Below are 25,585 nucleotides of genomic sequence, written 5' to 3'. Positions count from 1 at the left end.
AGGAAAGACATAGAGAGAGATGCTTTTGGTGTTATTATCACATATGCAAGCATGCTGTGATTACCCAGTATTTTGAACAACTAACTTGTCTTAATGAATGACATTTATTATTATGGAGTCCTCTGCCAGTTAGCCACTTCCATACAATATTGGTTTCAAGTGACTACAATCCACTCCAGAGAGCTACATCATGGTTGCAGGGAAATAATTTTAACTTGTCATGCTCTAGAAGATCATCTTTGGGACCAAACCAATGATAACTAACTAGAGTATCCTTAAGGCTGTTTCAGGTAGAGAACTTAGAAGTCCAGGTTGCGACAGAGAGGTTACAGAGGATCCTCCTCTCTTCTATTGTGAGAAGGAACTGAAATTCTAGAACAGTTTTAGGGATTTGAAGGCTCTAAGATTTCCCTGAGTCTGGGAACCTCTCAGCCCAAAACTGGGAAAGAGTGGCCTAAGAACATTTTTCTGAGACTGGAGAATAAGAGGTGGTCAGGGAGAGAGTGGGGAAATGGAGGAGGAGAGGAAGGGACTTGGATGATTATGAAAAGTTGAAAGATGGCAAAATAGCTTTTTTCTTCCTTAAATTATCTTCTATAGCAGGCACAAATGATGCTTTATTTGGTGGAGTAGGGAATGTTGTCTTCTTTTAAAATAATGAAATATGACCCTGGCTCATCTTGACCCAATCTTAGGGCTTTTGAAGTGGTACTGCACAGTCTCAGCAGCTTGATTTCCCCTTGAGTTTTGACTGACTGTGGCTTTTGTTGTAATCCATTGAATTTTGTGTTTGGCGGAATTCCACCAAAAGGAAGGGCCCTTGGGTAATATGATGAAACTGTCAATTTAAGAGGGTGTAGCAAGGGCAGCAAATGGCACGTGTAATGCAATTAACGAGAGAAAGTCGTAGGAAAGACTTAAGCAAATGAGCTGAAAATGAAAGAAACCGTAACAGTTTCTGAAGGAATGAAATCTGTCTTACACCATCTCCACAAAAATGAATCCTTATTGTTTAATTGAGTATTTAAGAATCAAATAAGATGCTCTTGGAAATAAAAAGGCCAAATGAAATAGAAAAAAATGTTCCAAAGGAATAAATAGTTTTTAATATCCCATGTTTTGGTTTTTTACCTTCTGAGCAAAGTGCACAATCTTCCTGTGTCCCATAAGAAGGTAGAAAGGGGAATATATGACCAATGATTGATATAAACCCTTTCCTTATCTCCAGGGAACTTTTAGGAAAAAGGGTAGTAGTCAGGAGGTGATTAAAAATGATGAGGAGTAAAAATATTTAAGGATGGCAGGAGTAAGATTGGCAGATTTATCTCTCTGCTGTGCTGGGGGTTGAGGGGATGGGAAGAAGAATCCTTTCTTCTCTATTACACCTTGGCCACCCTTAATCAAGTACATTTTTGGGCCCTGTAAACTCTATTGGTACTTTTTAGATGCACAGGCCTTGAAGAGTGAAGCAGAGAAGGCTGTCTCCTGGGCAGCCTTCCCTGAGTATGAACAGGTCTAGGTGTGGGTGATGAATCTGTCCTAACAGAAAACAATACCCATGATTTCTAAAAATCAGCAAATATTTCAGAGATCACTGAATGCTCTAATAGACGTTTTTTGCTACTGCTCACAACACATAATAAGCAGTTGTATTCTTTATGTATGTTAATATATTTAACATTTTTGATTCATACATGGATTAATATATTAACATATTTTGCTGTACTAGTTGTTAAATGTTTTGAAAATCGCTCCTTGCCTATATACATCCTTTAAGATACATTTCAAAGGCTGCTTTCTCCATGAAGCCTTCCCCAGTTATTCTCCAGCAGGTGAGTAAGGATGCAGTAAAGTATAGCTTCTATGACCTTGGACTTTGAAGTTAGAAAGATCTGAGTCTGATTCTCTGCCAAACGATTTAGTCATTTTCTATCCTTGGGGGATGTTGCTTAAACTCTCAAGACCTCATTTAAAAAAATATGTTCTTAAAAATATGTGTGACATTCAATTAAATGTCAAACATCTGAAATGGGTATCAGAAAATGTATATTTTAGACTTGGCTATATTACTTAGCAGCAATGTGACCTTAAGTGAAGCGCTTTCTGTGATTCAGTTGACTCATTTATAAACACGAACAGATAATTCCTATTCTTCTCACTACTTGGGATAGGTGTGAGGAACAAATGATATATAAATACTTGGAAAATTGAAAAAATAATAAAATTATAACCCCTAAAATAATGATGATGATGATGGTGGTGGTGGTCTCCATGAAGATATAAAACAGTTGAGTAAATCAAGTTACCTTTGAAAACAGAAGAGCCCTAATTTGACTAAAATACAACCTCAGGGCACTTAATTTTTTAAGACCTTTGGTGGAAGTCCTTAACCCACTCAAGTCCATCTGCTTCAAAATTTAAAAAATCTTACTCCTTATGTATCGCTCAAACATGTTACTGTCTCTTCATTCTCATTTAGTTCAAGCCTCTTACCATCTCCAGAGTGTAATTCTGCAAAACTAGGGCCACTGCATTTTTTTGCTTCCAGGTGTTTTCCACTTTGCTGTCAGGTTACCCCCTTATAGCACGGAGGGCTGCTCTGCTGTTCCTGTTGGTCTCTTGTTTTTTTAATCTCCCCAGTGCCTGTATTTCCAAAGTTGGGAATACATGGCTTAGAAGGCCCTTCAGAATCTGACTCCAGTCTATTTTATAGAGTGTTATTTTTTACCCTAATTTGCCTTTGGTTCAGCTACACCACATGTCTCATGAATATCTGATCACATCACATTCTTTCTTGCTTTTGTGCCTTAGATGCTCGTCCTTAATGGAAAGCTTCTCTAGGTGGAAAAATTCTACGTGCTTTTCAAGAGCCAATAACACTTTACCTCCTCTGTTTCCAGAACACTGTACCCATCTGTCTATTTTGCCATTATTTGTTTACAACTAACTCTTACATGAAATTGTGAACTCTTAAGTGAGTCTCATACAGATTTGTGTATCTTCCTTGTCGTTTTCACTTCTTGCATCTAGCATGGTTCCTGGCATACAGTAGTTACTCAACACATAAAGTCACAAGAAAGGATGAATAGGCAGAGTGTTCCATGCCAGAATCATGCAGAACTAGACAAGTGGTGATACCACAAGGCTTAAACAGCAAAAGAGTTTAACGACAATTCTATTCATAAAAACAGATTTTCTAGTAGGACATCAAGTTATTTATCAGACTTAGTTTGCCTTTGCCACAATTATATTGCTTTGTCAGTTTCTTTATGTTCTTTTTAGTAAAGGAATCTTTGCTTTTGGTGCTGATGTGATCCAGTAAATAAAACTGTTCTATATGAGGCATGGCATCATTACGTCACCCCAGCTGGAAGCAGTGAGGATACAAGGCTTACTCATGGTTCCATCACATCCAGCTTCCAATTTTCTAAGCTTCAGTTTGTCCACTGATTAATATGCACAACACATGCATGATGAGTTAAGGATGATGGATTTAGTCATATTTTCTACAGTCTGTTTATGAGGATTAACTTTCCTTTTTAAATCAGTGAGAGATAGTCAGAGGGGACACACAGGCAGAGTAATGAAAGAACTGGGCAGACTTAGCCGAATCTGTCAACAATTTCTTATGGAGGAAATCATTACCGTAAATGTTCACTTCATAAAAAGGAGCAATGCTAGTTGATGTTTGGTCCTTGGCTTGGTAATCATTTACCCAGGGTCCATTCAGAGAGCATTATGTAAATTGGGAGCCCTTCAAATTTTTAAGAAGCATGATCTACTTTACTGGAACAGCTGTGCGGCAGGCAGAATAGCTTCCCAAAGATGTCCATGTCCTAATGCTGGAAACTATGAATATGCTACTTTACATGGCAGACGGGAATTAAGGTTGCAGATGGAATTAAAGTTGCTAATCAGCTGACTTTGAGATGGATAGAATATCTGGGATTATCTAGGTAGGCCCAGTCTAATTTCATGAGTCCTTAAAAGAACTTACAAGGAAGAAGAGGCAGAAGAGAGGGCCAGAGAGATGCTATGTGCAAAGGGCTCACCCTGCCATTTGTAGCTTTGAAGCAGAAGGAAGAGGCCATGAGCCAAGGAATGTGGGCAGTCTATACAGGCTGGAAAAGACAAGGAAGTGAATTTTCCCCAGTGCTACTAGAAAGGAACACTGCCCTGTGTACACACTGATTTTAACCTAATTAGGCTTGTGTTTGTCTTCTGACATATAGAACTGTAAGGTGATAAATTTGTGTTGTTTAAGATACTATATTTTTGGTAATTTATGGCAGCAGTAGAAAACTAATATGAGTCAAACTTTGTAATGGTTTTCTTATATTTCAGTTCATAAATATACACCAGGGCTTCCCTGGTGGCGCAGTGGTTGAGAGTCCGCCTGCCGATGCAGGGGAAACGGGTTCGTGCCCCGGTCTGGGAAGATCCCACATGCCGCGGAGCGGCTGGGCCCGTGAGCCATGGCCGCTGGGCCTGTGCGTCCGGAGCCTGTGCTCCGCAACGGGAGAGGCCACAACAGTGAGAGGCCCACATACCACAAAAAAAAAAAAAAAAAAAAAAAAAAAAAAAAAAAAAAAAAAAATATACACCAAAAATGGTTTTGAAGACCACTATCCTACTATTCAAATGCTCTAGGTAACCTGAATAGATCATCTTGGCTCTGAATAGCATCTAACTTGTCTAGACAGACTGTTAGAACATAAGCACCACAGATTTCTTTCTGGCAACTTTATTCCTTGAAATTTGGAGAAATAGAATTTACTGGTGACCAAGCCTGCAAAAAGCAGCTGTGTCAGAAATACTAATTTTTAAAAAAGTCATACCTCTAATATTTATCCAATTCTTGTGAGAACTGAAAATTTGCTTTTCCTAAAAATGATCTGATTAATTATAAGACAAATTGTGAAACAAGAGGGGTCCTTCCCATCTTATTTTTATGTATATGGTGCATACATTTTCAGTGTCAATTTGTGAACAAGGATTCCTATTAAGCAGAAATTCATCTGGAGTGTATCATCTGCAAGATCAGCTTTAAGAGAAATGAAAAAAATGTGAAGACAGGGAGATTCTTTAAGAATGAAATTATGCCTTCCTCCATGCGCCCACACCAATGTGGTTACAGAACTTTGGGGAATTTATTCCAATGTTTTCTGTACTCATGGTGTTCATTGCTTCAGTTCTTCCTATCAGAACCTCCTGAGGTCAGAAAGTTTTGCCCTTTTCAGAGACTTTTTTCAGCCAGTGAAGGCTTCTGAGCTAACCAGAAATCAAAATGGGATGCTGCATTTTGTCAGAACTGCATGTTTAGTCTGCTTTCTTAGGAATAATCAAGAAAAGTTATATGTGAAAAGACACAGATGTTCCTTTCTCAGTGATATTTTCATACTTTTGAAGTATAATATGAAAAAATCTAGTTGAAATCTAGAACAACATGTATTTTGTATATCCATGTATTTTATTGATTTATATAAGCTCACAAAAGATAAATATCTTTTGGAAATGCCTAAGGTTATATATATAATATTATTATATTATACGTAATATGTAATACAAGGCAATAAATGTTGTATCATGGTGATGTTGACCCTTAGTCCAGCATGTCTTTCTTTGAAAATTCATAGTAAACAGATATTCTACTATTTATTCTGACTTACAATTGAGCATATTTATAGCATGGAGAATATTTTTAATTTATCAGACTGCCAATCATTTTAGGAAAATCTCGAAGAGGTACCTAAAAACTAAGTTGCCCCAAATTTAATCATATTACTTATCCTTCATTTTTATTATTATGTGAAAAAAGTAGGACTCAAATTAAAGCTGCCTTAAGATATATATTCTGTTATGAGTTTAGTAACTAAAAAGCATGTGTGTATATGTTAGAGAATCTCAAGGAGTTGTTTGTAATATTTAAAGTTGTTGTCCAACCCAAATTCTATAAAATGTTACTACTTAACTATAATATATAATCTACTGCTTAAAAATCTATACAGTGAAATAGAATTAGTTAACATTTCAATATTTGGATTAAAGATGACTATAGACTCTCTCATAGGATGTAAAGCCCTAGAAGAGCAGCTAAGTAAATACCTATTAATATTCTATTAATACCAGTTTCATTTCACACTTCATTTCTATTTCAGAAATGAGTCAAAGGACTGTATCCAACAGATTGGGACTAATACTAGTGAAATAAAATTTATTATTCTATTCTATCATTAAAAAACCCAGCAAAACGCCAATAACAAAAACAAAACTTTAAGACCACTATTTGGCTCTCTCTGACTCTCTTCCCTGGACAGCCATTAAATAATTGACTTTTGAGGAAAAACAAGCACATTTGTAAAAAGTTTGGCTTCTTGTGAGTCCTTTCTCCCTTTGTCTTTCGTCTCTTTTACTCAAGTTATAAAAAAAGAGAAAGTAGATGCAAATCTTTTAAATTTACATTTTAAAAAACTTTTCAGTTCCTGTTTCACCAATTTAGTTTTTCACCTAGCTTTGATTATTCATCTTTATAGTTTCTGACTTACTATGTTATACCTTATCAAAAATTCTAATAGAATATAGAGTTAAGTTCTTGTGACCAGAACTTATTACTGGCATGGAATATTTGGTGCCAACCTCCAACAAATTCCAGATTACATTTGTATCCATGTCCTCTTTTTGACAGGGCACTATCTTCTGCTGTCTCTGGGCAAATACACAGGTCCTGCCTGCTGGATGGCCAGCTGGGTTTAAGAAGGAGACGGACTCTCATGGTTGACAGCTAACCAGATGAATGTGCCTCTTCTGTACAGTTGAGGTATGGAATTGTCATCAGTGAGTGTTTGGTACAATTTGGTAGCTTGAAAGGCTGGGAATTCACATTTGTGATATTTAAGTAGATTTTAGTCTCGTTGGCTTATTCCCAAGAATTGGGTAACATGTTATAGTTTTTGATGATTTGTTGGTTATTTGTTATTCTTCTAAATTCCCAAAGAATGAGCAAAATATCCAGTGGGAACACTGACATGAGCAGCAGACTTAGCAGTCACTTTTGTGAGCCATCAGCCGTGGCACATCACATTAAAAACCCCAAACGTAGGCCAATCTTGGGTCAGAATTCTCCCCAGTTAGAGGAAGACTCTACCATGAAGGAAAAGAGCAAGTTCAGAAAGAGTATTGGCTTAAAATGTAAGGTTTGAGAATCTTAGTAGAGTGGAAGGGGTGGAAACAGGTAGTGTTTATTAGAAATAAAAATTTGCTGCCACAGAGAATCACAGGAATTATCAAGAGTATAGTAATTCAGCTACAAGGAATTCATACCTTGTAACGGGTGTCACCTGAGTTAAATGAAGATGAACTTTGACTTTAATTTAAAATTAAATAAATATATAAACCCTAGAGTAAAATATTTCTTCTTTAAAATGTGTCTTGAGGTTTTTCATTGTCCAAACCCTGGATTACCGTAAATTCATCCTAAATTTCTTTCTGGTGACTCCTAAGATAAAGTGCTTTTCCCCCCCCCTTCCTAGATATTAAAACACATTGTGTCTTTTGTGTGTGTGTGTGTGGTACACGGGCCTCTCACTGTTGTGGTTTCTCCCGTTGTGGAGCACGGGCTCGGGACGCGCAGGCTCAGCGGCCATGGCTCACGGGCCCAGCCACTCCGCGGCACGTGGGATCTTCCTGGAGTGGGGCACGAACCCGTGTCCCCTGCATCGGCAGGCGGACTCGCAACAACTGCGCCACCAGGGAAGCCCCACATTGTGTCTCTTTTAAAGGCTTATTCTTTCCATCTGCTTGACCATATTAAGACTAGTCATGAAAATGGCTGACCTAAAACAAGTGGGATTTTAGGACCCAAAGAAGCTGATAGTAAGGAGTGAGCATTTAGGTCTATTCACCAAGAAAAAGGAAATAACAAGTTCCCTGACACTGGAGCTTCAATTCCTTTTGTTACAGGCTTGTACTTCAGCTTCTTTTTCTGCTTAGTCATTGCTTTAACTCCCACTCTGAGATTAATTGCATGACCCTTGGAGATGAATGATCTTCCACTTAATCTTAGCCAATGCAATCTGGACAACCTCAGGGTTGGTGAGGCTCCTCTTGGGTGGTTTTCATTTGTTTTAAGAACATTAAAGTATCTCATAAATCTATATTTATTATATTGGTGAGTAATCTACTATAATTAAATATGAAACGCTGAAGACAATGTTAAGGTAACATTGGGGTCACAAACCTCTTTTTATGGTGGTTTCATGGCTGCAAAAATACTCTGGAATTTGCTTTTGTCTTTATGTCTGCATCTGTTTAGCATTACGAAGCATCCAACAGCATATTATTTTCAAATGGGCACTTTATAAGTGTTTTAAAATAATAGTGATGTTTCTTGATTATAAATACACACTGCTTATAACAAAAAAATTTAAGATGAATCATGGAGAGAATGCAGCTAACAATACCCTCATTCAATATGAAGTGTCTTCACTCACCAGTATTAGAAAATTTGGTGAGCCAGTTTTAATACAGTATTTAAGAATATTCAGGGTTTAATACTAGATCTGTTCCTACTAGTTTTCGATTGAGACCAGTATGGAGATAACAGAAATCAGGCAAAGTAATAAAAAAAATCAGCTCAAGTCCATGAATTTGGATCTATGATTTAGAATGGACTATGATAAATGTGCTAAAATTGACCTTTGTAATATCTTCAGGGAGAAAAAGGATTTGTTATGCAAATTAATATTGGAACAAACAGTTGTTTTTAGAGGTGTTTAAATTATCAAAAAGTATAAACTTTTCCAGCCCTTTATATCATTTATGAAAAAAAAATCAATGTTACGAGGAAGTATTATTTGATAACTGAAGCAGTCACCTAACCAATTTTCCACTTGACTGCAATAGATTAATCATATGCAATCAAGGCAAGTACCACAATTGCATGTTTTTCAAACATATTCTGTAAACACTAGCAAAGCTATTCCTCTGGATTTTCTGAATTTTCAATATTAAGCAAGATGCATCCCTCCAACCCTAACAAAAACTAAATACTATGCTTTGGAACTTTGTCTTCAGTAAAGGAACTCAATTTTCTAAGTTAGACAGATGAACAAAACAAAACAAATGTGCATACCTAAGATATGAGACACTAAGTGTCAATTATAGGGATAAAACCACAAATCAATAAATAACTCATACCAGGAAAATATATATGTTAGAGGACAAATGAATCATAGAACATAAAGAGAGTGAGAGTGAGTGTTTTCAACAAGCTGGGAAAATCACTTCTTTTTGTATTGAAATGTGCTACAAAATCTATTGACTATAAAGTTTTAAAATTGAATAAATCTTCATGCATTTGTACCTAAATTCAGGAATACAAATGAAAGAATTACTCACTCATATGATTCCATGACTAGTTTAAAGAGTTAAGATAAAGCTGCCCAAAGGTAGAAAGCGTCGCCATAAATCTAAACACTATTTCTATCAGACATCCTTGTAAACTGGCCTAGGAAAATTTTACTGAGTACTTCAAATGTAAATCTATTGTATGGCTGAGAATAAACACAAATAGATCACAAAATGGGCTTTGTTAAAGAAAAATGTGTTGGTGACTCTGTTCCCAGTTCTCTGACTCCATATGTTATTAGTTTTAATTACCGTGTAGCACACACATACTTAAATTTTGAGGAGAATGAAGTTAGACTAGTTACATTCTAATGGCTCTAGAGAATATGGTGGCAGTGAGGTCAGCTTGTAAAGCCATGGTCCTCATGTTCCCACAGGACAGCAGCAACAAAATAAAATCCAGCATATAAGCAGTTTCATAATGTATCTGTAACCTTGATTTCTTAACATCCCATGTTTCTTTTGCTATCTTCACACCTCTTGGTCTTTTCCTGATGGGAGCATATCTACTATTCAAAAATGAGATTTAATGAAGTGCTTGTAAAAACACACAGGCAAGGCCAAAATGGCAGCCACCAATTTGTTTTTATTTCCATTAGGCCATCCTTGAATTCGAAAATCTCTAATTATGTTTCAAGTGCTTTAGAAGGCTTAATAGATCACTAGTAGGTTTTACCACATCTTAATTCTGAAAATCTGTATATAATTTAAAGAAAACATATCCATGTGTTTCTGACTAACTTGCCATTAAGCTTATTTTGTAAGCTCAATTTCATGTCTAAAAAATATTTAAAAGCCTCTTTAAATTGTTAAGCTTTTGCCAAGAACAAGGTATCATAAACACACACACTGTTTATGGGTTGGTCTTTGACAGCCCAAACTAAAGTCTGTAAATAGCTATCTAATAATACTACTAGAGGAAATACATGCTCCCATCTTTTTTGCAAACAAATAGCTTCCTGCCCTCTCTTTGCCTATTTGGAGGAGCATGCTATATATTTATAACATTATAGTGAAACTCTTATTCTGCTAACAGTCAGTTTCCCTTGTTTTCAAAGTTAAGCTACTATATTCTAGGAGGAATTTTGCACTGTCGCCCTAGACTCAATCTCACGTGCCTTCAGCAGATGTCTACAGCAACTGAGAGCAGCATGTGATTTTTCCATATAGTCGTGAGTTCCCAAAGAACAGACCAAAAGTCATGCTGCATCTGCTTTATTCGTACATGCACATTGTGTTCTCTCTTGGAACTCTGTCCTCTTACAGCTTGCTTCAGGCTTGGAAACCTCCTGGGCTGGGAACTTTGCTCCACGTCTGGCATATCCACTGATTCACACGACACTTAGGAGACCATGTATACTTCGTAAATTGAGTTGAAAATCTGAACCTCCGAAATACATTTTTTTTAGTAAATTTCATTTTACGTCTTCATTGTTAATTTATAATAGTTGGATGGGGTATTAATTTTCATAACCTTTTAAAAAACCAAATGAGAATCTTTATTAGGTCCCATATTTAAACATAACCCTGTGAAAATTGCACATGGCACTTAGAGCCTGAAGGTCACTGACTCTACTGACTGACAGTGTCTTTGTTTAGACAGTGTGATGCTGCTAACATAACCATTTACTCCATTTGAATACGATGCTAGCAATTTGTGAAAACCATTTGGCTTTAAAACAGCAGTGTGATTTGAGGCAAAAGGCCAATTTGCTCATTAAGTTCAAGTTTGTTCTTTGAAAAACAAAATGATTGTAAAACAGAAAGAAAGATTTAGCAGATTTCGTGATAGAAATAGAAGTTTCTCAATTTTATCAGCAACAAAATGACAATAATAAGAAATAATGGCTAATGCCAACCACATGTGTGGTGTGTATAATTTTAAAAGGTCAGAAAAATAGAAATAAGTGGTCATCTTGAATATGTGACAAAAGTGTTGAAAGAGACAGTGTAGAAAGAAGACTGGATTAATAGACAAAAGATCCACATTCTAGTCCTGATTCATCTGTTTACTAGCTAACACTCTTAAGGTTGTTATAAACTTTCTTCAGCCTTAGTTACTTGAAATTTCACTGGACTTGGAGTCAGGTCTGGGTTTGAGTCCTGTGTCTGTTGCTTCCTATGTGTGATTTAAAGTCAACTACTCACACTCAAAGCCTCAATTTCCTCATTTTTAAGATGGAGTAGATAACAACAATGCAGACATGCCCAAAATATTTGAAGAACTACATAAGATAATTATGCAAAACTGCCAAGGTTTAGACAAATTATATTGTTAACTCACAGCCCAATCATAAAGAATCTATGTCAATGGTTATGGTTATTGGATTTAAGTAAGGATATACAACCCAAGCAAAGTATTTTCTTTGGCTTTTTGTAAGGTGATTTGGGGGTCCACTATAATTACCCTGGAAAACCATTTTTACTTCTTCTTTAATAACCAGAAGTCTCATCTCCATTTTAATCATCTTATCAAGTTCCCAGGAATAATATAACTAGGTAACAACTACTCTAGCTTTACCCCTTAGGGTCCAGTGGTAAGAAAATTCCCTTCTAGTTGTTGTACTATTTAGTGGGGCTCCATGGAATATTAGGATTTAAACCAACTCAGAATTTGGATTTTTTTTAAATTTGACTATAAAAGCTGTATATGTTAAAAAACTTGATTTTAGAGAGTAAGATCAATAGTTAAGGGCTTTTAATTATTCATGAGCTTCCTTTCCAGAGAAATGTAGGCTTGTGAAACAGGCCTTTTAGTTTAAAGGAATAGCATTTCATGGCAAATCAAATATTTAATATCATTAATTAAAAATAGTTTTATGTTTCCTATGGAACTTTGGGTTTTTGCAGTTAGAAGATTCTGGATCACATGTTGGTAGTTTTATTCTTTTCAGTATTCTAAATACATATATTCAAGTCCTTTGGGTCTCAAACTCACTTGTTTTTTTAAATTTAGTATTGCACACACATTTTTAGTTAAGCAATAAACATCTGTCATCTGCCATTTATTAATATTAATTATAAATAGTCAGTGGCTCGTGGGATCCAAGTACAGCAGCTGAGATTTTTCTAAATCTGACCTCCTTAGAGTTTATACAAAAAGTGTTCAGAGTAGTTCTCCTAAGCTCCTAGCCAATTTAAGGCTGGTTTGCAACCTAGTCTTTTAGATTCTGCATCTCGTAATCAAAAATGACAAACTGACAAAAATTATATGACAAAAATCCTGAAAAAAGCATTGTGCTAGGGGATTAGGTGGGACAAATAACAAGAAAAGATGTTCAAAATGATATGGTGCCATTAATTAACTATTACTACAAGCTAAAGGTTATGTGTACAGTGTATGTGTTAGGAACATTAAAAATGTCATGTCCCTTTTCCATAGTTTTGTTGCTTCAGATGACAAATATGGAAGCCACACTTCCATAAATTAGTATAAGAGAATACAAATTTGAGGAGAAAGTCAAGAAACAAACAAATACAAAACCAGGCATATTAGTATCTCCCAAGAGAGCTAGTGATCACAGCTACTTGTTTCTTGTCACCCTAAATATCCTACAGCTACAGCAACATATACCCTAAGACATCTGACATGACCTCTGCACAATGCCTTGGGGGGCACACTGACATATTTTTCCTTTCTGAGATTCAAGCAATTTTCCAAAGAAAAAATATTGTGCTATACTGTAGCAGAGGGTTCATAGAAATGTCAAGTTCAGGTTTTACCTGAGTCTAATTGAAAAACATAAAAGAGTTTACAAACCATCTTGTTTAACGGTTTCAAATAAAATACCCTAGCAGAGGGCTACTTGTTGGTTAGCCCATACTTCAATACGAGCACTGCTATTTTCTTTTATTATTTTAAATTGTGGTAAAAGTGCATAACATAAAACTTACCTTCTTAACCATGTTTAAGTGCACAGATCAAATGGCATTTAGTATATTCACATTTTTGTGCAACCATCACCACCATCAGTCTCCAGAAATCTTTTCCTCTTGTAAAACTGAAACTCTGTATCCATTAAATAACAATTTCCATTCCCCCCTCCATGAAACCACCATTCTATTGGGTTGGCCAAAAAGTTCGTTCAGGTTTTTTATAAGATGTTACGGAAAAAGCCGAAGGAACTGTTTTGCCAACCCAATACTTTCTATCTCTATGAATTTGACTATTCTGGGTACTTCATATAGGTGGAATCATACAGTATTTGTCTTTGTGATAGGATTATTTTACTTAGCTTTATGTTCTTAAGGTCCATTCATGTTGTAGCATGTGATAGAATTTCCTTCCTTTTTAAGGTGAATAATATTCCATTGTACGTCTATATACCACTTTTTGTTATCTATTCATCTATTGATGGACATCTGGGTTGCTTCAACCTTTTGGCTATTGTGAATAATACTGCTATGAACATGGATGTACAAATATCTCTTTGAGACCCTGCTTTCATTTATGTTGGGTATATACCTACATACTTGGAATCAGTGGATCATATGGTAATTCTGTTTTTAATTTTTTTGCCAAACCACCATGATGTTTTCCATAGCAGCTCTGTCATTTTACATGATCAGCCTTACTAGTAGTCAGAAAAACAAAAGGATACCACTGTTAATCCATCAGAATGGCAAGTCTTCAAAGGACTGATAACATCCAGTTTTGGCATAAGGAAATAGGCATTTCCTATTTATAAGGAAATAGGCATTTCTGATACACTGCAAATGTGAACTGCTTAAACCTTTTTGAAAAGTAATCTGGTAGAATACATTAATTTTTAAAATGTGCACATCCTTTGGTTTTTCCATCCAGTGTTTGGGACTCTATTTTATACTAGATCTCACAACTACTGAGCACTTACCAGATGCCAGACACAAGTCTCAAGAGTTTTATACACACATTAACTCCTTGCTACATCACTCTTTCACTACAACTCTGTGAGGTAGTTACTGTTATCATCCCCACTTTACAGATGAGGAAAATGGGATATACAAAGCCTAAGTAATTTGCTTAAAGTCATACAGCTAGTTAAAAGCACAATTAAGATTTGAAAACAGGTACTCTGGTTCCAGAGCCTAGGTTCTAAATACTATGATGTATTAACCTTTAACCTCTTTAACCTCTGATAGAAAGGGAGTGCATCAGGTCATTAACGTTATAGAGATTTTTATTGTAGTACTAAGAACAAAAAGGAGAAAACATTTTGCTATCCATGTATACCATTATGTTATATTGGTAGTATGCCATTATGGTATCCATACGTACCATATCATATATACCATTACTGACGTTAAAAATAATGCTTTTTGGGGGCTTCCCTGGTGGCGCAGTGGTTGAGAGTCCGCCTGCCGATGCAGGGGACACGGGTTCGTGCCCCGGTCTGGGAAGATCCCACATGTTGCAGAGCAGCTGGGCCCATGAGCCGTGGACGCTGAGCCTGCGCGTCCGGAGCCTGTGCTCCACAATGGGAGAGGCCACAACAGTGAGAGGCCCGCGTACCGCAAAAAAAAAAAAAAAAAATGTTTTTTTGAAAATTAAACAAAGAAAAAAATAAACCCCAAATCTAGAGTTGAACTGAGATGGTTTTGGTTTCCAAACTAGTTCAGTACTCTTTTACTTAACTAGGCTGACACTGCAAATATTAAACTACTTTGAAGACTGTGAACACAAGAAGAAACAATGATTCTGTGAACATATAATCCTTTGAAAATGGAGGAAACCTGCAGGAATGGAAGGAAAGGGTGTTAAGGCAGGAAACAAGGCAGGAGGAGGGACACTAAGGGCATACTACATGGTAGGAAGCCGAAGGGCCGAGGGAGAGACATTAAATAGGAAAACTCCCTCTCCTACACATTTCAAAGCAAAATTAGAAAAACTGGACAAGCATGAATCCACCACAAGTTTGCCCAAGAAATACTGTAGTAAACTGCGTCTTAGCTATTGAAACAAACCAATTTGAAACAAAACAAAATTCCTTTATGATTTTGGTGTTGGTTGGAAACCAGAGGAGCATGACATCAGATGTTAACAGTTTGTACTTATTATTTTGAGGAATATTTCACTATTTAATATGTCCATGGTCCATAAAAAAGTAATTAGCTATCTAATTAGTGTTCTATAAATTAGGATAATAATTTTTGTTCACAGGTTATAATTAATTAGATATTTTAACTACTGATCCTGAGTATGCATACATTTCTATGACTCATTTTTGGAATTAGCAATTATTCATATTTTCCAAGTATGAGTTCAGTATGTTGATATTTCCTTGCCTAAAATGTGATATTATTCAAAAATCAGTGAAAAATAAGTTGCATTGTGCTTCCAGACATTAGATTTCACATCTTACAAAAGTAAAAGGGATATCTCATTTTAAAATGTATGTTTTGCATAGAGATATAAAATGTAATTGGTCTGTGTTCATAAACTATTTCCTAAATCTGATCTCTTGCAAAAATAAGAAAAGCAGGCTTTTCCAGCAGAAACAACAAATAAACAAAACAAGCCTTTACAAGATATATTTTTCAATTATGGCAGCTTGGGCTCACAGAGGCTAGAGTTATGACCGGGTGGTGTATACACAGTATAAACACAAGAGTTCAGTAATTAGGTTTGAGTTAATTTTAAAGTTTCACTGGCCTGATGTATAATCAAGCAAAAGGTCATTACCCACACTGGTACATTTCACACAGAACCTCAGCAGCTAGAGATGGAAATGGACATGTCTTTACTTAAGCTTGCACAAATCAATCCCAGAAACCCTTCATATGAGTACTGGATTCTTTTTCTATTCATTTCAGAGCCAGTTTACTCACAAAAAAAGTTTTCTAGCAAACCAGAGAAATCAGAAAAAAAATTACTTAAAATATTATTAGCATTATGCTAGACATGCCTCTCTAGTCTAAAACAGATGGAGTAAAACTTTGGTTACACTTTCTCACTTAAATGTTTTTTTCCATAAATAATATTGGACAGGGATTACCCTATAGAAGAGTACAAGCTTCTAGATTTTGAGCTTTTTTTTTTTTTTTTTTGAAATAAGATCATTTGCATCTGTTGTTTTGTCAGCCTAGCACTCATTTCTACACAGAACTGCTACTCAAAGTGGCCCACATGTCCCTTGGCTTCAATAGTGAGCATGTGACTGAGGCAGACCAATCACAGTACTCCATTTCCTCTGCCACAGTGATGGGTTCAAGGGTAGACATGTGAGCCAAGCTGGGTCAATTTGCACCTTCCATGAGATTGGATGAATGGACTCTGAAGGAGAGAGCGCACTATCCTTTTGGACCAAGAGCAACATGGATACAGATTTAGGGCTTCCCAGAGCCAGCTTTCCCTGTCAGTAGAGACAGACTCACTGTAGCAGGGGAGAACAAGGCCAATAAACAGACACAGAGGCAGGATGAGTTGAAATGGCGAGAAAGAGAGAGGAGAGAAGAAGATGGAGCCAATGATATTGCTCGAGCACTTAGAGCAAACTGTGTCTTTAGCAAATAGTTTTCTTTTTGCTTAAGGTAATTTGAAATCTGTCTTTTCAAATATCCTGATGAATACACAGAAGGTAACAGTGACCTTGGTGAAAAAGGACTGTCAATGAAGGATAAACACTCAGATATTGTTTTTCTGTTAAAATAATAATTACATACATTTGCAAATAATTTTTTAGAAAAACTGAAAAACAGTAAGAAAAATGGTAGAAAAGCATTTCCAATTTAGGACATGAGGAATGAGGTGCTTTAACCAAAAGGAAAAGGGAACTGAATAGAAAATTAAATGGAAAGTGAGGCACTTGGGGAAGAGAGCAGAAACTTAGTGGAATAACAAGTTTTGAAGAATTTCTCATTTACATCCATTTTGTACATGTTAATGTACACTGATGCCAGCCACTGTGTCGAAAACCTCATGCTTGGATTTGTCCATTAGTACAAAAATATACCACATTCTATTTGGGGTCTGCTTTGACAGCAATGTACAAGAATTAAACCATTCGAGTGGTCTTTCCCTTTTGTGATGCTAAAAATGATGTGGCTTTAATGTAAACAAGTTTGAGAATGTTTCTGTTTCAATGAGGTCAGGGAATTTAATTGTAACCTGGCTGTATTTGCTTGGTCACACCTCTTGGGAGGCCTGTGGCTGAGGTAACCAGTCTTTTCTGTCAGGCTGTAACAATCTACAAAGTTAGTCTGTAACACTTCTACGAAGAAGTTACTGGAGTAGATAAAAAGAGAATAAGATAATGATCTATGGAAAGAATAATTCTTTTGTGCCTTCAAATGTGGGGTGTCTTCTTTGCCAAAGAGGCTTCAGCAACACCAGCAGTTTCAAGGAGTGACTGTGTTAGTGAGGTGGGAAGGCGGACAGGAGCATGAAAGGAGGAAGTGTCTTTTTTGGTGGAGAAATGTTTACTTTGTAATTAGCAAAGGACAAGAAGGCCCTTTTGGAAACTATACTTGGGGGTCCAGAATTTAAATTTATGCTGATGCTCTCTGAGGCTCTCTCTAGGGAACCCTCCTAATTGGCAGGGATCTCAGTTGGCTAGAACAGGCTGCACATGAAGCCAGGGTCTCAGGGTCATTTCTCCAAAGGGCCTGTTAACTCAGCTCTGTTCCACAGCCACAAGCTGTACCTTTAACCCTACTTAGCCATCTCACAAAAATATATTAGCATATCAACATGGTGGTCACAGAAAAATAGATTTGCCTTGAGACCAAAACAAAAAGTAGGCAGAGATATTTCGTTTTTGCCAGCATAAACAAATGTCTTTGTAAATGTGTTAGCAACCTAATGAAACTGTAGCTACTGACAGAAAAAAATCGCAAAGATGAAAACTGTCCACACAAGCATATGCTACAAGTGAGCTGATCATCGATTGCCTTTACTTTGTGGACCAACATAAACCATGACACCAATATCTAGATTCATGATGGCAGGGACTTCTGTCTTTCTTGTCCATTGCTATATCTTCAGCACCTAAAAGTGCCTAGCAGATAGCTGGTGCTTTAATAAACATGTGTTGAGTGTATGAAGGTATCCTGGCCTGGCCTTTTATTTATTCTTCCTATTCTGCCCTTTACAAACTGGAAAATACAATAGAAATAATCTCCTATATATCATCTCCTGTATCAACCACTGAGTGTTTTTACAAAGGAAGAGACACTACATTAGATAGGAAAAGAATGTTGAATAAAGGAGCAATCACACTCATCTAATTGCAAACAAGAGAAAGACCTCTGTGGTAGATGGAAAAAACGGTTACAATTCTCCACTCATCCCTGTATGTGCATGACAAGTTGCAAAGTAACTATGGGACTTCTCCCCCAAGAGGTGAAATCTATTTCAACTTTTGAATCAGGACTGGACTTGTAACTTGCATGGAATAACAGAACATGGTGGAAGTAAAATTGTGCCAGTTCTGAGCCCAAACTCAAGAGGAACTGCTTCTTTTCTCCCTCTTAGAAACTTGTAGAACCCCTATAGCCACCTTGAGAATGATAGAAACAGCAGTTTCCTCTGCCCTCAACCGGTCCACCACATTAGGGAGCCAGCCAGAACTGCACAGTGGATCCCAGCCCATATTACCCACCCACATTTATTGTTAAATAAATGGTGGTTGTTTTAAGCCTGTATGTTTTGGGGCTATTTCTTATGCAGCAAAAGCTACCTGAAACAACTTCACCCCGATGCACAGGAGCTAAACAATGGCAAGATTGTTGTTTGGTTGGGGGCTGAAGAATGCTTTGTTTACTACAGCTGCTACTCTATTCAACAGACTGACCAGTGTGTGTTATGTTACACATACCAATGGGTTGAAAAGCATTAGATATTTATAAAAATCACAAAAAGGAAATCTCAGAAAGTATAAGCATTTGCAAGAATAATTTATTATAAAGGTTGTTTTAGAATAGAGATGCTGCAGTAGACACACCAACACAGCACAGAAGCCTAAAAATGATTTTTCTACCACCAAAGCAAGGTAGGGACTACAAAGATAATAACAACACTTAAGTATTTTCCCACTGTGAATAGTGCCCACTGTGAATTTGGACGACTATGAATGTCCCCCAAATCTTAGAGAGCCTACGAAAATGGAATGGTATGAACTTGGTATTGATTATAAAAAGATAATAACTGCTGGTTGAATTATAAAAAATGGTATAGGGCTTCCCTGGTGGCGCAGTGGTTGAGAGTCCGCCTGCCGATGCAGGGGACACGGGTTCGTGCCCCGGTCTGGGAGGATCCCACGTGGAGCAGCTGGGCCCGTGAGCCATGGCCGCTGAGCCTGCGCGGCCGGAGCCTGTGCTCCGCAACGGGAGAGGCCACAGCGGTGGGAGGCCCGCGTACCGCAAAAATAAAATAAAATAAAATAAAAGGTATAGTACCTGGGATTACAAATCATGAAATAAAAGGCTTCTTATTTTCTGCAGAACTTTTTCATTAACACTGAGAAATTTAAGAATATACAGTGTAATTGTAAAATATGCTCAAGGCAAGAAACCTAGTAACTGTCATTTTACTTTTTTCAAAATCTAAGTGCTGGATGTGATCCTTCAGCTCCATTATTACAGAGGGAAGTAAACTGTGCATATATAAACAATCTTAGCATGGTCTTCAACCCACAAACCTGGGCAACAGAGAATGCTTGCAAAGATCCTGCCACTGTAATGTCAATGTCAGAGGAATCAATGAAAGAAATTGGCGCCTGTCACAGAAGTGATAACACTCTTTTAACTATATGGATAATAAATTCGGACACATAGCTGTGAAATTTGCAGCTGATTTGATTCTTCAAAGATTAAGCTGTAATTGGTGGGAAAGAAACAAAGAGTAAGAGTTGAGTAATATGGCAAAGGAGAAAATATATAATCAAATAAATCAGTGCATAGGCAATGAGTGAGCATAACTGAAAAGGACTCAAAGATGAACCATGTTTTTATGAGGATCTTCAGAGGTTAGGAGTGCCTACATCCTTCAAAAACAATAGCATACCTGTATTAATATTAAAAGCCTAATATTTAAATTAAGTTGTGGCATATACAAACTAATGTTTTCATCAGTAACAATGGTACTCTAGGTCTAGTTCTAGTATTTACAAAATTCAGAGAGATAAAATTTTGGAGTATTAGGTTGAACCCTATGAAACTGCTTATATTCGACCATTTATAATCAACAAAAATGGCAGTTTCATATGGTTTAACCTAGTAGATAGGAGTGTATTAAAAAACAAGAGATGACTGTAGCCACATAATTTATCTCAGTGGAGAGAGAGCTAAATAGTGATTAAACAAATGACAGACCTCTCCATTGGGGACATTAAATGAAAAACTGGGCTTAGCCTTTAAGAGAAAGTCCATACATTTGTATTAAGGAACATTGCTCAGAGTGAAAGGCATTATTTATTGCAATAGACTACCTTTCTTGGAGGTTTCAAACATAGCTAAATATTTTCATGTGGTACTGGAATATTTGAAATTCAAAGAATATTAATTTTTAATAAAATTGATTATTACCTTTGTAATGTTTGGGGGGCAAAAATTTCCCCTCTGTTTCAGCAAATTGTTCTTGTTATGAAAGGTCTGCACCATGTGCAGGTTTCCATTGGTGGCAATGAAAGGTTTTCACTGGTCCTTCCCAGAATCTAAACAAAAAACCCATTTGGGTAAGGACTAACATGGCCTCAAAGAGGGATAACAAAGAGAGATTGTTGAGTTTATACCAGGGTTTCTCATCTTTGGCACTACTGGCAGAAAATTTTTGATGTGTGAGGCTGTCCTGTGCATTGTAAAATATTTAGCAGCCTCTCCCCACTAGATGCCTGTAGCATCCCCTTCCTCCAAGTGTGACAATGAGAAGTGTGCCCTGGGGAGCAAAATCATGCCTGGTTGAAAACCACAGTCTTTAATGCCATTCTTATCTCAGCTCTGTACTTTGTCGAATTTTCTCTGACCTATGTTAAAGGGCTAGTGTACTGACTAGGTGTAGGGAAAGAGCAGAAAGCTCCCATCCTCCAGTGCTTAAACAGGATGAGTGTCTGTAGGCCAGCTGGTCCTCCTCCATGAGGTGATGGTGGTGAGAGGCCATCATCAAAATTCTCCAAGCCAGTTGACATCCTACAATTTTGAGCTAATGACTCCTTCTATTTGGATTTTGAGAACTGTTCTGAAAATCTTGGCTAAATGTCTTGTTTTGAATTTGACTGAATCTTTAATATGAATCCTTCCTGTAGAAAACTCAACTCTTCATCACTGGAGTAGTTGTTATAAAGATTTTAAGAAGTAAACTAAAAGACAGAGGTGCAAACCTGGGAACAAAGCAGACTCATTTTTTATTTGTTTCCTTTTTTAAAAACAAATTTTACTGTAACTTTAAATATAGTGCTCATGATAAATATAATGCATATTTATAATACTGGTATTTGAAAGCATGATTAATAGCAATTTGTAAGTTAACATATAACACTTTTCTTCTATGTAAAACCTAGTAGAATTTTACAACTGTACTTTTAATTTTGGGAAGGCACATAAGGTGACCTTCAGTATGTTCAAATAATACAATAATTCCCACACTTGTTTCTTCCTTTGAAATGTCTCTGGACATTTTATTTATTTATATTTTAATGGATTATTTTTCTCCTTCTCTGCTAGGAAGGATGCTATTTCTTCTTTACACCAAGAAAGTAGACCCTGCCCCATTTCTTCCATGACTCTGTTCTTCTCTCTCCTTTCTATCCCAAGATCATGTACTACATGTAATTAATTAGGATCTCAGTCATGCAATTCACCAAAGAACAAAATTTCTTTCATTCTTTGTGAATTGCCTCAAAACCCAGTACCTACAGGAAATTCTCTTCAGTTAATTAAAGGCATGTACAAATGAATGAGGAACATTTTGGTGATCTTCCTTTCTTTGAACCCTGCCTTCCAATCCAAACAAAAAAAATCACTCTTTTGCATCAAATGCAGACACATATATGCTCCCCTGTTCTGTTTCACTTCCCCTTATCTAAGATGGTTACACGCAATATATCAAAAGAGTTAATAAATATGAGTTGGCAGCCATTAAAAGTGCATTTTCTCCTTGTTTACTTCTATTTAAAATATATTGTTTTAAGGCATATGTGATACTAGTATATATGTTAGCCTTCATAATCTCTTAAAATAAATGTTATATATCTTTGACATTTCAGATATATAATTCAATTGAGACAGGCTCAAGCTAGAAACTACTGCAATGGTAATAACTTCTTATTAAAGCTAGTAATTTATGGAGAAGTTAAGATATTAAAAGGCAGCATGCCAGGTAAAGGGAAATAATTCTAAATGTGCAAACAAGTAGTACATCAGATGAAAGTTTAGATTTGGGGCTACAGAAATGACATTTATCACCTCAGATTAACTTACTATAACTATTCTAAGCATGAGAAGAATATTAGTAAAGAAAAATGTGTGTATGTGTAAGATTTTGCAACCAATTTTTCATATATATATATGAAAATTTCATATATTTAAATATGCATCTCACAACCAGAATAATCCATTCTGTTACTAAAAACTAGTTTCTCCTATTCAGCTTCTTCTTTGTGTACATTTTAGAAAGTCATTTCTGGATCTTATCATTCTTCCCTGGAGACCTTGACTTTGGCAATTACAACACAGCAGAAAAATTCCTGAACACATGCTCCATACCTTTTCCAAATATGAGTTATCTACTTCTGTCTATTGTTAACCTCCTGGGCAGGGAAGATAGATATAAGTTTAAATTCAAGATTTTCAGGCTAATTTTTTTTAAAAAAACCTTATCTTTTAGCTTTCTCATCTGAAAATGCTCAGCCATGAACCTAACTGATGTTATTTTATGAATCTACAATCATTTAGGTGCAGCTCAAGTAATAGCTACTCTAGTGGTAGGAGAAATCATGTCTTCATCACTTTATTGTGTTTATATTTATCACTATTGTATAGCTCTGAGATATACAATATAAACAAGAAGACTCTGGGTAGTGTTATTATTTTGATGTGATATTTGATACAGTGGCATGTCCAGGGGTCATAATTACTTTTCTATTTGGTTTCTTCATATTCAAATAGATATATTTTTGATATTTGAGTTACCATTAAGAGAAGTTAAGAAAACTAATAGGTTAGAGAAGTAAGGAATGAAGGGAGAACTGGTTACCTTCCTATCTTAAATTTCTAGGCTACTTGAGAAATCATTTTTGACAGACATATAAAAAGATGAATGAAAATTAAATAAAAATGGAACCAAACCTTTAATTTAATTATACATGTAATCCACATTTCCTACTTATCAAATTTGAAAAAGAATAAAGCACCTAAAATTTTCTAGTTGTATAACATTTTCTTTGTAAACATAAAATGTCACTGTATCCTACTCAGAGGGGAAGAAACAAGGACCAGAAAGAAATTTTTAAGTCAAGCTTATGTTACAGGTTACAATTTTAAACTTTTTATGGCATTATTTATCTTAGTTGTTGCTAGTTTAAAAACTAACATTTTCAATGTTAATGTTTAAGTCAGTGCTAGCAAAATATATTAGAAGACCACATCCTCAAATAAAAGAAAAAAATGTAATTAGTATCATAATTTAATTTTTCTATTGGATGAGATTTTCTTCACTTATATTTTAAAAGCAAAGTATACTAAATACTGATTAGTAATGTAGAATCTTTGTGGAAAGAATAATATGAACAAAGACCACCTGTAAGTCATTAAATTTTAAGAAAATTTAGTAAACATAAGTAAATGTACGGCTATGGGAGCTTACCAACAAGTAGAGTGATGAAATATTTTATTTCCAAATCCAACTTTTAAAATCTAAGATGTTTTAAATTAATTGGTAACAAATGCCAGAAAGACCTTTTACACTAGCCAACTTTCATTCCTTAAACCTAATTTTAATCAAAACCTCTTATAAATTTACAAAAACTTGAAGTTCCCTTAAAATAATCCATGTATTCAAAAAGTTTATCACATTAACTACTTGATTACTAATGGCAACGACAGGCTGTGTCCATCCTGATGATGGTCAATTTGGTCTTCTGGTACAGTGAAAGACACTGCAAAGTACGGGTGACCCAAGTTCTTTCCCGTATGAGCAAAGTTCAAGTTTTCACAGCACCCTCTTCTGTGTTTCCATCGAAATTTTCCACACACCGAACCTCCCTTATTATGTGATATTGTGATTATCTGCTTAAACATCTCAACCTTTCACTGGACTCTGAGTATAACTTCAGGATAGAGATGGTACCCTATTCAGTTGTGAATCCCCAGGGCTTAGCACTATGTGTGGCCATAAAATAAAAATTCAATAAAATGATGTTGAATGAATGAATGAATGAAATAAGCAAAGGGAGTTCAACTACAGAGTCAGCCAAGCTGCAATTAATTGAGAGGATCATTTATAGGCTCACCAATAGCTACATAACATATTTGTAGGCAGTGGTGCTGAGGATTAGTGAGAAAGATGGAAAAATTATATTTTAAAAGTCAACAACTGCAGATCTTCTATATGGAAGTTTAATCACCTTAAAGCATCAGATTAAATGATATATTTTTCCTTGGCACTCATACGACTTCAAAACAGCCCTTACACAGAGTTATTTAATATTGATTTGGTAGGTTCTATAATCTGATGTATGAAATTATTGTAATATGAAAAAAAATCTGGGGATAAAATGTCATGAATGCTTGTATTATACTTATAAAATATGTAACCTTTAAAATATGTTTAGCTACAAAAGCTTAACACCTAATTGCACTACTTTGGTTTGTAGGCAATGAAGAAAGGAGTAAGCTGATGGCTGGTATTCACCATGCTCGTGTACCAAATGTTATTATTAGACCTTGTGTTTCTGAGGCTTCCCCTAAGTTTTCCAGGTACTAGGAAGGTAGATGATAGGAAAGATAATGGCCCAAAAGGAAGATATAGGCATATATTATATGCTTATAATGCAGCCCCCTTCCCTAAGATTCAATTAGCACACTTTTGTGTAGTTTAAAGTTCTGATATCAAGCTCCATTTAAAAAAATTACCACATTGATATTCTGTAATTTACAGCCAACATATTCGTTGTTTGGTACACATTTTAGGGTTTTCAGACATGAGTGATAATAATAAATGTTTCCTAAGAAATAAAGTGAAATTTGCATCAAATCATGAGGATTCAAA

The 25,585-nt window shown here is 36.0% G+C and overlaps 1 protein-coding gene across 1 annotated transcript in view; it reads right to left on the bottom strand.

The window, feature by feature from the left end:
• RSPO3 (R-spondin 3) overlaps positions 1-25,585 on the bottom strand; it is a gene marked incomplete at its 5' end in the record, with an annotated part of 77,784 nt that overhangs the window by 13,149 nt on the left and 39,050 nt on the right. The gene's annotated exons all lie outside the window — the stretch shown is intronic.

The sequence above is a fragment of the Hyperoodon ampullatus genome (assembly GCF_949752795.1).
Source record: "Hyperoodon ampullatus genome assembly, chromosome: 12".
In the NCBI taxonomy this organism is placed as follows: domain Eukaryota; kingdom Metazoa; phylum Chordata; class Mammalia; order Artiodactyla; family Ziphiidae; genus Hyperoodon; species Hyperoodon ampullatus.
The sequence above is the reverse complement of the archived record's forward strand: the minus strand, read 5'-3'. Positions and strand labels throughout refer to the sequence as shown.